We start from the raw sequence: 7,936 nt of genomic DNA, 5'->3' as shown, positions 1-7,936 counted from the left end.
CTGATTTTCTATCAATTTCCCAACAGTAATCTGTTTACGCACCGTATGATATTTTGATAAAACCTATGGCCCTCGGGTCAATTCACAACATATTGATCAAACCTTCAATACCTTGCTGCCATTTACTTGTTTTTATTTTATATTGCTTTCTACAATTATCTACACACCTTAATCGCTTAAAAATAATAAGAACAAGAGGATTGACAACCCTCTTGCCCGTGTTGGATGCAAGTTATTTGTTCTTTTGTGTCCAGCCACTGAACACGGTTGTGGTTGATATTCCTCCTGGTTTGATAAACCTTGGTTTCATAACCATGGGAAATACTTACACACATTGTATTGTGATAATCCGTTCCTCTTCACAGAAAACCGAACGCAGATCACAAGTATTAGTAGCACCATATCCAATTGAGCACGGCTACGATGAACGGATACACCATTACATTGTGATGTTCCAAGTGGCATGACTTGTAAAACAATTTCCACATTGTCCTAAATGCATACCAAACTCGTAACTCAGATATTCACCTCCATGATCACATCGTAGAAATTTTATCTTCTTGTCATGATGATTTTCAACTTCACTCTGAAATTGCTTGAAGTCTTCAAGATTTCATACTTGGGTTTAATCAAGTAAATATACTTGTCTCTACTCAAATCGTGTGTGAAGGTGAGAAAATAACAATATCGGAAGCATGCTTCAACACTCATTGGACTCCATACATCAAAATGTATTATTTCCAATAGGTCAATTTCCCACTCCATCTTACCAGAAAACATGGTCTTGATCATCTTGCCCATGAGTCATGGTTCACATGTATCAAGCGATTCAAAATCGAGTGAGTCCAAAGATCCATTAGCATGGTGTTTCTTCATGCGTTTTAGACCAATATGACCTAAGCGATAGTGCCACAAGTAAGTGGTACTATCATTACTAACTTTACATCTTTTGGCATCAATACTATAAACATGTGTATTACTACGATCAAGATTCAATAAACCATCCACATTGGATGCATGGTCATAAAAGATACTATTCATGTAAACCGAATATCCCATTATTCTCTAACTTACATGAATAATCGTCTCACAATAAGCAAAATCAGTATAATGTTCATCGTCAACATAGGCACCAAATAACATTTATTTAGGTTTACCACAAATGCCGAAGGTAGATGGAGCATGCGATGGTGATCACATCAACCTTGGAAACACTTCCAACGCACATCGTCACCTCATCCTTAGCTAGTCTCCGTTTATCCTGCAACTCTCGTTTCGAGTTACTATTATTAGCAACTGAACCGATACCAAATACCCAAGGGCTACTACAAAAACTAGCAAGGTACACATCAGTAACATGTATATCAAATATACTTTTGTTTATGTTGCAAGCCTTATTATCTGCCAAGTATCTGGGGCAGTTCCGCTTTAGTGACCGTTCCCTCTTACAACAAAAGCACTCAGTCTTGGATTTGGGTTCAACCTTGGATTCATCATTGAAACGACAACTGCATTGCCATTCTCGAAGTTTCCTTTCTTGCTCTTGCCCTTTTTAAAACTAGTGGTTTACTAACCATCAACACTTGATGCTCCTTCTTCATTTCTACCTTCGCAGTGTAAAACATCGCGAATAGCTTAGGGATCATCTTCTCCATTCCTCGCATATAGTTTATCACTAAGCTCTAGTTACTTGGTGGCAGTGACTTGGAGAATTCTCTCAATCACTATCTTATTTCAAAGATTAACTCCCACTTGATTCAAGCGATTGTAGCACCCACACAATCTGAAAGCATCCTCACCGATTGAGCTATTCTCCTCCATCTTGCGGACAAAGAACTTGTCATAAGTCTCATTCCTATCAACTCAGGCATGAGCGTGAAGTCCCAGTTTTAGCTCTTTGAACATCTCGTATGCTCCGTGACGTTCAAAACATATTTGGAGCCTCAATTCTAAGCTAGAAAGCTTGACACACTGAACTATAAAGTAGTCATAAAAAACGTGTCTATCAGATGTTCACAACAACCTCATACGACGCATGAGGGGGTGGCACACCGAGCATTGCATAAAGTACATAAGCCTTCTCTGTATCAATGAGGGCAATCCTCAGTTTACGGACCCAATCCGCATAATTGGTACTATCAACTTTCAACTTAGCTTTTTCTAGGAACATATCAAAATACAGGGGAACTACGGCGCGAGCTATTGATCTACAACATAATTTGTAAAGCCATTTTGACTATGTTCATGATAACGAGTTCAATTAATCATTCACTAAAGAACTCCCACTCAAATCAACATCCCTTAGGTTGTTCGAGTGTAACATGATCCAAATCCCCAACCCAAGTCTGATCATCACGTGAGATGAGGTGGTTTCAATGGTGAAATTCTCCATATGGATCATATCTACTATATGACTCATGTTAGACCTTTCGGTCTCCTAAGTTCCGAGGCCATGTCTCTACATGATAGGCTCGTCAAGTTTAACCCAAGTGTTCTGCATCTTACAGCCCTTGTATGCGAATGTAAAGCCTATCACACCCTATCATCACGAGATGCGTCGAAATGACAAACCTTCGCAACCGTGCACACTTGGGGAGAACACAATTTTATCTTGAAATTTTAGTGAGAAAACATACTATAATGCTACCCTCATCCTAAGCAAATTAAGATGCATAAAAGGATTAACATGCAAATCATATAAGTGACATGATATGGACATCATCATCTTGTGTTTTTTATCTCCATATCCAAAGCACCGGCATGATCTCCATCATCACCGACATGACACCATGATCTCCATCATCATGATCTCTATCATCGTGTCATCATCGTGTTGTCAAGCCAACTATTGCTTCTACAACTATTGGTAACTCATAACGATAAAATAAAGCAAATGGCAGAAATAAATTAAAGACAACCCTATGGCTCCTCCCGGTTACCAAACTCATCGACATGCAAGTCATGAGAATCTATACAAAACATGATCTCATACAACACATATATCAAATCATGTATTTGGCCATATCACATCACAAGATCCCTACAAAAACAAGTTAGACGTCCTCTACTTTGTTATTGCAAGTTTTATGTGGCTGGCATGCACAACTAGCAATAACCGTTCTTACATACGCAAAGCCACAATGGTGATATTCAAGTTGCTATTTAACCTTCTACAAGAATCGCATGTGTCGAATCCGATTCAACTAAAATGGGAGAGGCAAACACCCGCGAGCCACCTTTATGCAACCAAGTTACATGTCACTCAGTGGAACTGGTCTCTTGTACGTGGAAAAGTAAGGTTGGTCCGAGCCGCTTCATCCCACAATACCGTCGAATCAAAATAAGACTAGGGAAGTAACCAATCTGAACATCAACGCCCACAAACACTTTGTGTTCTACTCGTGCATATCATCTATGCATAAACCTAGCTCATGATGCCACTGTTTGGGAACGTTGCATGGGAAACAAAATAATTCCTACGTGCACCCAAGATCTATCTATGGAGATATATAGCTATGAGAGGGGGAGTGCTTCTACATACCCTTGTAGATCGCTAAGCACAAGCCTTAAGAAACGCGGTTGATGTAGTCGAACATCTTCGCGGTCCAATCACGATCTGTCCCAATCTAGTGTCGAACGGACGGCACCTCCATCTTCAAAACACATATGGATCGATGACGAGCCCACCTCCTCGATCAAGCGAGCATAGGTAGAGTAGTAGCTGAGTTCTTCGACAACACGAGGATGTGGTAATAGTGGTGGTGGTGCGATCTCGGCAGGACTTCTCCAAGCGCTACTACGACACGACGGAGGAGAAGAACTACTAGAGAGAGAGAGAGAGAGAGTGGGCACCGCCAAGGCTTTAGTGTGTTGGCTGCCTCCCTCTCCTCTCATATATATAGGGGATGGGTGGAGGAGGTCGGCCTAGGGTTTCCCCAAGGATTGGTGGCGTCCAAGGTGGGGATGCCTTGCCACCCAAAGCAAGGGGTGGTGCCCACCCTTGGACTGCCATAGCCCTTTGGCCCCCATGGGCCTCTTGGTGGGAGGGGCTGGTGCGCCTCCTCTCATAGTCCATGGGTCCCTCTGTGAGGCCCTCGATTTGATCGTACGCTAATAATACAAGCAAATGTGTACAATCAAGCTCAAGGACTCACGAGAAGATATCACAACACAACTCTAGAAACAAATAAAAACATACAAGCTTCATATTACAAGTCACGGGCCTCGAGGGCTAGAATACAGAAGCTCGATAAACACACGAGTCAGCGGAAGCAACAAAATATCTCAGTATAGACATAAAACAAGGAAATGTCTTAGGGAAGGAGAGGAGAGCACAAAATATACATCGATCAAACGAGGCGAGGCCTCCTGCCTGGGAACCTCCTAAAATACTCCTGGTCTTTAGCGGCCTCCACGTAATAGTAGGCACTGTCGGGGTAGCAGTCGTCGTTGGCGAGATACGCCATCTCCTGGGCTCCATCATCTGGTCCCAGCAATGGAATCAAAGGGAAAAGGTGGAGCAAAGCAGCGGTGAGTACTCATCCAGAGTATGACATCAGAACTATGCCAAGTATGCATCAATATAAAAGGAAAGAGATTTTATGTGGACTGACTGCAGCAATGCGAAAATAGAGAGAGAGGAGACTAGTCCTATCGAAGACTAGCATCTTCAGCAGTCTTGCAACAATAGACGAGAGTAGAGGAAGTAACACAAACATATAGTCATATTGTTGCAGCAATATTAATTAAGGTCACGCCATGAGATTCTTCCTCGACTCCCTGCAAGAAAGCAATCTTGGAGCAACATTCCAGTTAAGTAACATTTCTAGTTGTATAAGATTGGGGAACAACTCCAAGTCCTCTTGTAACCGTGGACAGGACTATTTGAATAATTAATTTTCATCCCTGCAGGGGTGTACCATCTTACTCGTCATGCTCGATAAACTCTAGCTAGACACACTTTCCAGGGTCATGCCCGACCTCGGAACATCAACATGTAGCAGCCCTACCTAGGCTCAACACAGAAGCCAATCCGCCGGTCTAACTCCTAAGCGCGTAGGGTTCATGTGCCCATCACCCATTGTGCTCCTGCATGTTGCGAGGGCAGCCGATGTCAGTCCTAGCACCTCTTATACAAGAATGATCCTTATCCAGACTACTCGGGCGCGCGCCGCTCCATTGCTGATGTCTGAGGACCTTCGGTTGATACCACGATGTCGAGTACCCATAACTTCTTCCACGTCGACGGTGAGTGTGAACAGGTCTACAACCAACCCAGATCAATACCCAAATCCATTAGCATTTTAATTAACACATCGTCACATCCACGCGGCAATCCACCCGCAACACACCTTTCATGTTCCCAGTAGCACGGTCAAGTAATTGTGTGATTGTAACATCAGAGGGATCCGAGGTATCACCCTCGATGGATTCTGAATGATGTAACCGTCAAGGTGACCAACAGGGAATCACCCTCGATGGACCACACTTGATGGGTTGTACGTCAGAGTCGTTATCGGAGGTGGTGCAGGCGGAACCACCCTCCAAGAACCACCGCTGGTCAACTACACAATAGAGCTGACATCAGGAGTACGTGTCGAGGTGTCACCCTCAGTACTCGATAGTAGCTGTGCAGTTTCGTACAACTAAGGGGGTGTGAGTGTTGTGATGGGTCTTGGCTCATCGATCATATGATCGAGACTTCTAGGATAAAGCGGGGCAACAGGACTAGGGGGGTCAAAGGGTATCACTGCTCCACCTATACTAAACAGTTTAAAGTGCGGTAGAGTAAAGTAGCAGTTCATCAAAAACAAGCTATGCATCAGATATAGGAGCTAACTACAACAATAGAAAAATCTAATGCAAGCATGAGGGAGAAAGAAATAGGCGATATAGGAATGATCAAGGGGGGGGGGAGTTCTTGCCTGGTTGCTCTGCAAACAGATACAGATCCTCGACAATGAAGTAGTCGATCACCACATCATCATTGGTGTCGGGGTCTACCAGAAAGAAGTAACGGAGGGGAAAACAAATAAATAACGGGACAATCGAATGCAACACAAATGCAATGGCACGGCAAGATGTGCGGGTGACATGCTCTAATGCATCCCTAAGCATTTTAAAATGAGGGGGTAAATATCCGGCGATTGTTTTGGCTCCACGTATATTTCGGTCAAAAGATCCTAATGAAAAATGTCCAGGTTCATTATGTTAGATGGACCTGACACATATATGGATACCGTATTCGGATTCGTTATATTTTTCTGAGCAAGTTTCATATATAAAGTATTTTCATCGAAATTACGGTTTATTTTATATAATATTTTCAAATTTTAAATGATATTCTGGATTTCTTCTATCTTTACCTTTAATTTGTGAAATAGGCAGAATACTTTTTACACCCACAAAGGGCTAGCATGTGCATGACAATGGGACATGGGATCCAGTCAACGGGCTAGTCAAAAGTTGACAAGTCAATAGGGACATGGGGTCCACATGTCATAGACTATTAGGCTGAGTAATTCATTAAATAGTCTAACTAAACACATGAGGCCATTTAGCTTAGACTAAATTAGTCCCTAATTAATCCACAAACATAAACGGAATTAGTCCTACACTAATCCTACACCGGCCACACCTCACACACACGCTGCACACACAACCCACACACACTTCACACACTCACGGGCTACACACACAAACAACACAAACCCGGGTTGCGTGCAACAACATGCAGTAGCAATAGGCATCGGTAAGAAGCAACATTTGGGACCAGCAACGACGGCAACAATAGAGCAGTAGTAAGCAGCAGCAAGGCGGAGCAACGGGAACGAACGGCAGCAACAGTAGTAGCTGGAAGCAACGGCGACAACAACAACGAATGGCAGAAGGGAGAGCAAGTAGCAACGGCACGAGATAGCAACCCAGCAACAACAGTGTAGGAGCAGCAGCTCAGCGGTGGGACGACGAGCACTCGCGCTGGCTGGGCGGCCAAAATCTTGCGATGAGCGAGGCGGAGGCCGGCGCGCGCGAGCCGCAGTAGCGTGCATGGACGGGCACGGCCAGGTGCTACCTCTTGAGCTTGCGTTGGTTTTCCCTTGAAGAGGAAAGGGTGATGCAACGACGTAGATAAGTATTTCCCTCAATCTGTTGAGATCCAAGGTATCAATCCAGTAGGACGAACAAGCAAGGCCCCAATAGTAGTACCTACACAAATAATCAAACTCTTGCACCCAACGCTATAAAGGGGTTGTCAATCCCTTCAGAGTTAATTGCAAGGATGAGATCTGATAGATATAGATATAAAAGATTGCAGAAACAAAAGTAAATAAATTGCAACAAAGTATTTTTGGTATTTTTGGTTTATAGATCTGAAAATATAATATGGAAAATAGACACGGGGGGCATAGGTTTCACTAGAGGCTTCTCTCATAAAGGAAAATAATACGGTGGGTGAAAAATTACTGTTGATCAATTGATATAAAAGCAAATAATTATGAAGATATCTAAGGCAATGATTATGCTTATAGGCATCACGTCCGTATCAAGTAGACTAAAACGATTCTGCATCTACTACTATTACTCCACACATCCACCGACTCCTGCCTGCATCTAGAGTATTAAGTTCATGAAGAACAGAGTAACGCATTAAGTAAGATGACATAATGTAGAGGGATAAACTCAAGCAATATGATGAAAACCCCATCTTTTTAGCGTTGGTGGCAACAATACAACAGGTTCCTCGCTACCCCTGCTGTCACTGGGTGAGGACACCGCAAGATTGAACACAAAACTAAGCACTTCTCCCGTTGCAAGAATTACCAATCTAGTGGCCAAACCAAACCAATAATTCGAAGAGACTTGCGAAGATATGAAATCAAGCATATAAGAATTCAGAAGAGACTCAATAATATTCATAGATAATCTGAACATAAAC

The sequence above is a fragment of the Hordeum vulgare genome, chromosome 3H, assembly GCF_904849725.1.
Source record: "Hordeum vulgare subsp. vulgare chromosome 3H, MorexV3_pseudomolecules_assembly, whole genome shotgun sequence".
Lineage (NCBI taxonomy): Eukaryota > Viridiplantae > Streptophyta > Magnoliopsida > Poales > Poaceae > Hordeum > Hordeum vulgare.
The sequence above is the reverse complement of the archived record's forward strand: the minus strand, read 5'-3'. Positions refer to the sequence as shown.